The 8,302-nt window shown below is 46.1% G+C and overlaps 1 long non-coding RNA gene across 1 annotated transcript; it reads left to right on the forward strand.

The window, feature by feature from the left end:
- The first annotated feature begins 615 nt into the window (after positions 1-615).
- LOC109553285 (uncharacterized) lies at positions 616-2,782 on the forward strand. The gene is made up of 2 exons (XR_011564488.1): positions 616-1,046; positions 2,508-2,782. It is a non-coding gene; the product is annotated as an uncharacterized lncRNA (long non-coding RNA).
- Positions 2,783-8,302: the final 5,520 nt, after the last annotated feature.

Genomic DNA, 8,302 nt, shown 5'->3' on the forward strand with positions numbered 1-8,302 from the left:
TCCAACTCTCACATCCATACATGACAATGGGAAAACCATAGCCTTGACATTTTTTGGCAAAGTAATATCTCTGCTTTTTAAATGCTATCTAGGTTGGTTATAACTTTCCTTTCAAGGAATAGGCGTCTTTTAATTTCACAGCTGCAATCACCATCTCCTGTGATTTTGGAGTCCCAAAAAATAAAGTCTGACACTGTTTCCACTGTTTCCCCATGTATCTTCCATGAAGTGATGGGACCGGATGCCATGATCTTAGTTTTCTGAATGTTGAGCTTTAAGACAACATTTTCACTCTCCTCGTTCACTTTCATCAAGAGGCTTTTTAGTTCCTCTTAACTTTCTGCCCTAAGGGTGGTGTCATCTGCATATTTGAGGTTATTGATATTTTTCCCTGCAATCTTGATTCCAGCTTGTGCTTCTTCAAGGCCAAAAGGAAGTATAGAAATAAAGAAAGTGAAGTCTCCGTTTCATGTCTGACTCTCTGCAACCCCATGAAGTGTAGCCCACCAGGATCCTCCATCCATGGAATTTTCCAGGCAAGAGTACTTGAGTGGGGTGCCATTTCCTTCTGCACAGGAAAACAGTGGGCAGTTTCAAAGCCCTGGAAGGGCGAGGGTGGGGCTGGGGAGTGGGTAAGCTAAGGTTCCGCAAGAAGTCTGTGCCCCTGCCAGGGGAAACAGGCAAGTCTGTGCCCCTTGCCACACCCCTGCCCACCAGCTGAACTGACTGCCAAGGAGAAGTTTGTGGTTAAAAGGGCAGCAGGAAAGCTTTTCCTGGGGTTTCCACAGCCTCATTAGCATACAAGTGACTGCCCCTGCTTTGTGCTATAAAGGCCACTCCCATGACACACAGGGAAGAGGTTCAGTTAACCAGTTCCTAATAACCAAATCCACAGCCAGCGCAGAAATCCTCCCGGAACCTGGGACCTTTTTAAAGCGGCAAGAGCAGCCTCTTCTCCAGCATCAGCCGCAGAGCTCGGGACACCAGCATGAGGCTCCATCACCTGCTCCTCGCGCTCCTCTTCCTGGTCCTGTCTGCTGGGTCAGGTGAGCTCGTGGGAGCCCCAGGGGGAGCCATGGGCTCTCTCTCCTGTTTCTACCTCCTTCTGTCCTGCTACCCCCATCTACACGTGGTCAGACTAAACCCACCATATTTGGTGCTTCTGAGAAGCCAGCGCTGAGTCCTCAGTAGCAAGAGGGTTCTGAGAACTGCCCTGCAAAATTCCAGGTTGTTTCTAAGCCACTCTAGCGAGTCAAGCTTCTGAGCCCGTCTCCTCATTGGTTTCATGAGGAGGAAACAGAAGTTGCCTCTGTTAAGTGACTCTCCTTTTTTTCTTTTTCATAAAAGCAAGAAATTTGATTTTGTCCCATGACAGAAGTACAGAATGTCTCTTTATAAATCTTTCTATTTGAAGGGTGGTGGCTCTGGGTGACCAGACAAGTCCAGAGGAGAGTCAGGCCGAGCCTGGGCTTCAGGAGCTCCCTTTGCGATGCTCCGTGCTGAGTCTCCTCAGCAGGAAGGTCCTCCAGGACACATCGCTGACGATGCAACCCTCTCTCCACAGCTGGGAGGCAGCACATCCAAAGCAGTGTGCAGGATAGGCTGTCTGAGTTTAATCTTACCCTTGATATTTCCGGAAATGGGATGAAAATATGTAGGAAGGAAGGAGGGAGAGAGGGAGAGAGGGAGAGGATGCAGAGACTGAGACCTGAGACAACTGATTAGATGTCAAAATCAAATTGAAAAGGCCTTGTTTGATCAGTGTTGTTTAAGACTGTAACCCAACTCTTAGTCCAGTGGCAGGGAGAGGACGGGGGTGTAAGGAGTGTGGCCCGGGTTCTATCCCTGGATGGGGAACTAGAGAGGGACCAAAGGTGCCTTGTGGTCAAGAGGAAAAAGGCGTGTGAGGAAGACGGGAAGGTGGCTGGTCGGGAGGAAACCACAAAGGGAGGAGGAGAGGGGTTGAATCGCACCAGCGCTGAGAGCGTTCTGAGTCAGTAGAGACGATGATACAAAACTTTTTTTTTTCTGAACCATTGTCACTGTCAGCTGTAAGTTGCTTTGAGAATAAGTTCTCTTTAAACAGTTCTTACACTTTCAGCTGCATCTTTTCCTCCTATCTCAGCTGCACTACTTGACTGACTCCATGAGTTTGAAAAGTAAACAGTGAAAATAGAACCTACAGGCCGCTTCTGACTCCTGGTGGGAAGGTGGATGTAGCAGAGCTTCCCGGTCTTTGCCCTCGTGGTGGACACAACCAGGGTCCTCACACCCCAGTCCCTCAGCCTCTGGTTCTGGAAACGTGAGGGTCCACCAGAGCCTGGGCAGGGCCAGTGTCTGTCTGGAAGCTGGTCAACGAGGTCCTGGATTCACATCTTGTTGTCACGAGGCCATGTCCGCATCTCAGCACAGAAAGCCCCAGGGCCTCGCTCAGAGGGGACACAGCTGGCCTTCTCGAGATGCCGCTTTCCTGCTGACACATTTTTCCCTCTTCCTTCTCTTTTTAGGATTTACTCAAGGAGTAAGAAATCATGTAACCTGCCGTATATATGGAGGCTTCTGTTTGCCGATCAGGTGCCCTGGGCGCACGAGACAGATTGGCACCTGTTTCGGGCGCCCAGTAAAATGCTGCAGGTGGAGGTAAAAGAAGACGAAGATGCGGCCGGGACCGATGCGGAGACTGAAACTGCGCCCTTCGACAGAACGTCTAAAATTTAAACCAGAATAAATTTTGTTCAAAGTTAAAGAATCCAATTATGTAAAGTTTAAAAATAAAATAAAATTTAAAAAAAAAAAGAAAACAAAACAAAACAAAAAAAAAAAACAAAAAAAAACAAAGTTAAAGAATCTTTCCCATTGGTCATTGAGGTTGTTGTGTGGTGTCTGATCCCAGGCGAATTCTGAAATCCCTGAGGATGCTCTCTGAGCTCCCCATGCGGACCATTGGGGAATTGTGTTGGGGTGCTCTGTGCTCCCAGGGGTGTGACCCCCTGTTCCTTGGGGGCCTGACCTTCCCCAGCCCCTATGTCTGCTGTCCTTCCTGCTTCCCAGACCAGGGCACCATGTCCTGCCCCGCGTCTCTCCTCAAACATGCACACCAGGGGTCCAGAATCACCAGCACACCAGTCCCATAGGAAAGCCCCCGCCCCCGCTCCAGGAGGAAACCCCCTTCCCCTGTCCCCTGCAGCCCTCACTTCCATTTGGTTTGTGCTTCTTACTCCTGCCTTGTGCGCACGTGGATACCCTTCTGATTCCCTTTGGGGCTATAAGATCTCTATAGGCATGGATTGTCCTATTCCTGTATGTGCTGGGCATTGAGATGAGACATTGCTTCACAAATTGTCATCAACTGAATGACAGAGTTGACATGGATGAAGCATGTCTCTCTGTGTGTACATGATATGATGCAACTAGATGCTATGGAAAAACAAGTCCTGTGGAAAGCACAGTTCAGTGAAGACAACACAGCACAGAACACAGAGACCTCAGGGGGCGGGGCGAGCAGGCTGACCTCAGCCTGCTTGCAGTTTCTTCAGAGGGTTTGCTAGTTAAACCAAGAGCCTTGCTGGTGCACACTGTATGTATGAGCAGTTCTCTGGTCTTTGCACTAACGCTTCCCTCAGTGCAAGCTGAGGTCACCAAGGGGATGGTGTTAGGAGACAGGGCCTTTGGGAGGTGATTTGGTCATGAGGGTGGGACCATCCTGGGTGGAATGAGGGCCTTTATGAAAGAGACCCCAGAGAGATGGCCCACCCCTTGTGCCCTCTGAGGACACAGGGAGACCGCTGTCCGCCAGCCACCTGCTCTGTCCTGATCGTGGAGCTCCCAGCCTCCAAAACTGAGAAGTAAGGGTCTGTTGTTAGTAAGCCACCTATTACAATACCACATGTAAAATAGATAGCCAGCATGGATTTGCTGTGTGACTCAGGGAAATCAAACAGGGGCTCTGAGACCAGCTAGAAAGGTGGGATTGGGAAGGAGATGGTACGAAGTTCAAGAGGGAGGGGACATGGGTGAACCCACGGATGATTCTTGTTTTTCTATGACAGAAAGCCACGAAAATCTGTAAAGCAATCATCCTTCAGTTAAAAAACAAAGTGCAAAGAAAGAGCCACCTGGCCTATGGTGTTTCTGTTTCAGTAGCCTGAAAGGGCAGTCACATGACAAGTGAGAATTACAGCACAGGTGAATTAAGGTACCTAATCATTCAGCCTTAAGATAGGGAAATGATGTGGAGTATCTGGCTGTGCTCAATGCCATCTCATTACAAGGAGCCTTAGATGTGGAGGAGGGACACAGACCAGTGTCAGAGATGCACGCTGAGAGGCTAAACCAGCCTCTCATCAGCTCACACTGATGTGCAGAGGCCATAAGCCAAGGAGGGCAGGCAGCTTTTCTGAGTTAGAAGGAAGGAAGCCTCCAGAAGGAACAGCATCCTGCTGACACCGTGATTTGAAGCCAATGAGATCCATTTGGGACTTTGGATCCTCAGAACCACAATTACAAGTATGTGTTCCTTTAAGCCATGTAGCTTGTGGCAATTTGCTACAGCTGCCACAGGAAATCAATACAGCAGTAGCTTAAAATCATGTCTTGAGCCTAAAATTAGCAGCTCAAAAGAGACAAACCTGTGTATGTTTAATGGAGGAAAAGAATGATAACAGCTGTCAACATTTTACTCAACTTTATATTTCTTTTTTCACAGAAATGCCCATGGTACATCTGCCAACTCTTCTTCATCTCGAAGGTTGTATTTGGGACTCAGTCTTACACCTCATATATCTTGTATCCCTTTTATCCTTTATTTTTAGTTTGTTTTGTTATCGTGGAACGTTTATCTGCCATTAAGTGGGGTTTCGTGGTACTGTTTCTATTAAATTTTGATCATATTCTTTGTTGGGATTTCAGTTTTTAATTTCTACTTAATTTTAATTTGCATTCTTGTATCTGTTGATGTTTTATTGCCATAACATTTCTGGGTGTCATGTTGGACTCCTGCATGGGAGGAATGCTTGTGTCATTTCAGCACCGGGAAGATGATGGCTTTCCCATGTCACTCTTGAGCCAAATGGGCTCATGCTCTGGTCCAAGGCCAGCCTTTCCACCTCGGTCCTGGGTCTCATTTCTCATGCTTACTCAGGGGTGAGACCCAAACTGTTTCTACCTCTTGCCTCCATCTAGTGCAGCTACAAAAACTAAAAGCAGGGACTTCCCTGGTGGTCCAGTGGTTAAAACTCCAGCTGCCAATGCAAGGGGCATGGGTTCAATCCCTAGCCAGGGAACTAAGATCTCATATGCTAGAGTTCAGTTCAGTTGCCCAGTCATATCTGACTCTTTGTGACCCCAAGGACTGCAGCATGCCAGGCCTCCCTGTCCATCAATAACTCCTAGAGGTTACTCAAACTCATGTCCATCAAGTCAGTGATGCCATCCAACCATCTCATCCTCTGTCATCCTCTTCTCCCCCCACCTTCAATCTTTCCCAGCATCAGGATCTTTTCAAATGAGTTACTTCTTCCCATCAGGTGCCCGAAGTATTGGAGTTTCAGCTTCACCATCAGTCCTTCCAAAGAATATTCAGGACCGATTTCCTTTAGGATGGACTGGTTGGATCTCCTTGCAGTCTAAGGGACTCTCAAGAGTCTTCTCCAACACCACAGTTCAATGGCATCAATCCTTCAGTGCTCAGCTTTCTTTATAGTCCAACTCTCACATCCATACATGACTACTGGAAAAACCATAGCTTTGACTAGATGGACCTTTGTTGGCAAACTAATGTCTCTGCTTTTTAATAAGCTGTCTAGGTTGGTCATAGCTTTCCTTATAAGGAGCAAGCGTCTTTTAATTTCATGGCTAAAATCACCATCTGCAGTGATTTTGGAGCCTAAAAAATAAAGTCATCTATTGCTTCCACTGTTTCCCCATCTATTTGCCATGAAATGATGGTATCAGATGCCATGATCTTAGTTTTTGGAATGTCAAATTTTAAGTCAGCTTTTTCCACTCTCTGCTTTCACCTTCATCAACAGGCTCTTTAGTTCCTCTTCAATTTCTGCCATAAAGGTGGTATCATCAGCAATCTGAAATTATTGATATTTCTCCCAGCAATCCCGAACCAGCTTGTGTTTTATCCAGCCTGGCATTTCACATGATGAACTCTGCACAGAAGTTAAATAAGCAGGGTGACAATACAGCCTTGACTTACTACTTTCCCAGTTGGAACCAATCTGTTTTTCCATGTCTGGTTCTAAGTGTTGCTTCTTGAGCTGCATACAGGTTTTGCAGGAGGCAGGTCAGGTAGTCCATCTCCTTCAGAATTTTCCACAGTTTATTGTGATCCACACAGTCAAAGGCTTTAGCATAGTTGATGAAGCAGAAGTAGATGTTTTCTGGAAATGTCTCGCTTTTTCTATGGTCCAACATATGCTAGCAATTTGATCTCTGGTTCCCCTGCCTTTTCTCAATCTAGCTTGTACATATGGAAGCTCTCAGTTCATGTACTGTTGAAGCCTAGCTTGGAGGATTTTGAGCATTACTTTGCTGACAATCAACAGTCTGCATTGATAACTAAGTTTCTTCTTTTCAGAAGACTAACCTATTATGCAAACTACATCTGTACCTGTTGCCCTCTAACTCTGCAGGAGCCACACTCTGCATCAATGATTCTTTAACTTATTCTAGCCACGTCCTGAACTTAACTTTATGGCATCATAAACCTCCCCTTGTAGTTTGGTACCTCTCTTTGCTCTATTTTAACCTCATGTTGATGCTTAACTTTATGGTGCACTCTCTTTGGAAACCACCCCTAGTGGTTTGCTTTCCCCCTTTTGTATTACAGGAAGAAAGTCACCAGGACATCCCCAAAAGGACAAAGGACCCAAGCACCGGGACCAACTGCCAGACCCAAATACCAAGCTACTGACACTGGCCTAGTGACTGTTTCCAAACAGTGCAAAAGAGAGAATTCAGGACCCCTACACCTTTTGTCCCATATCTCCAACCCCTGACTGTGAGCCCCTGACAGTTTGATCCCCTGGATTCCCGATGGAGGGCAGACAGGCTCCTTGAGGCAGGAACCTATTGTGTTCTCCTTTCTGCTGGCTTAATGATTAAAGCCATCTTTCTGCTTGCCCCAAACTCTGTCTCTGCAAATTTTATTTGGCTCCAGTGGGCAGAGAAAACCAAGATTTTGGTGGCAACAATGCCATCGAGTCTGGCTGGTTCCCACCTCTCCGCCAGAATGACTCCTGCCAATGGGGATCAGGAGGCATCCTGTGTGACCTCACTCATCCCTTCCTCCACCCTTTGTTGTCCTAGCCTCTAATCATGTAGCCATGGACAGGGGCTCCCAGTGTCTCTGCCACAATCCACCTGAGAAGGGCAGAGGAGCCATCTGCAAGGTAGGTTTCCAGGAGAGAGAGAGAGAGATCTATAGTTGAAGAAGGGGTGGGAATAGATGCATAACAATTAGGGAGTCAGGGTAAAGGATCACTTTCAGTATAAAAGTATAAGAGAGAGGCGGCCAACTGCCTGTAGTCTATACTTTCTTTTCTATTATTGTAAAAGTACTGTTGCTGGGGCCAAGGAAGTAAAACCCTCACAGCTATTCTGTAGAATTAAGTAAGACTTATTTAAACAGCTTGCTACAAACACTTGCTCTGTTTTTAGGTTGATGTCACTAAACTAAAATAGATTTCCACTTAGTGAAAGATTCAAATGCTGATCAAAAGATTAAAAGTGAAAACATTTTATTGCTAAGTTGCCTCAGGACAGAGAGAAAAACGTCAGAACATATAGTTCAGGTAAGATGGAAGAGAGGTCGTGAGTGAAGGCTAAAGACCATGACGTATTATGACCTGTTTTGACCTGTTATGTTGGGAATGGGTGAGTGGGTGCTTGTGCTCAGGAACACTTTGGGATAAAGCAACTTAATGGGCTCTCTACAGGCCTTCAAAACCCTAAGGATTATGCCCAAGCCTTCCTTTCTTTTCTGCTTTCCTCCCTCATTCTCTCCATTCATCCATTTATTTATTCACCTATATGTTGACTCTTCACACTAGTACCTATTCATAGAAACAAATGTTTGACTACCTGCTCTATGCCAGGAACTCTTCTAGGTGCTGAGACTGTAACATAATAAAACAAGACTTGTTACTTTTGAGACTTACATATGAAGAAAAAGAGAAATATGAGCACTATAAAGGAAAACCAAGTGGAGAGAAGGAAGACATGCAAAACATATCAATGATTTACCTGGTATGCATGTGTACTAAGTCACTTGAGTTACGTGAAACCCTTTGTG

The sequence above is a fragment of the Bos indicus genome, chromosome 27, assembly GCF_029378745.1.
Source record: "Bos indicus isolate NIAB-ARS_2022 breed Sahiwal x Tharparkar chromosome 27, NIAB-ARS_B.indTharparkar_mat_pri_1.0, whole genome shotgun sequence".
Lineage (NCBI taxonomy): Eukaryota > Metazoa > Chordata > Mammalia > Artiodactyla > Bovidae > Bos > Bos indicus.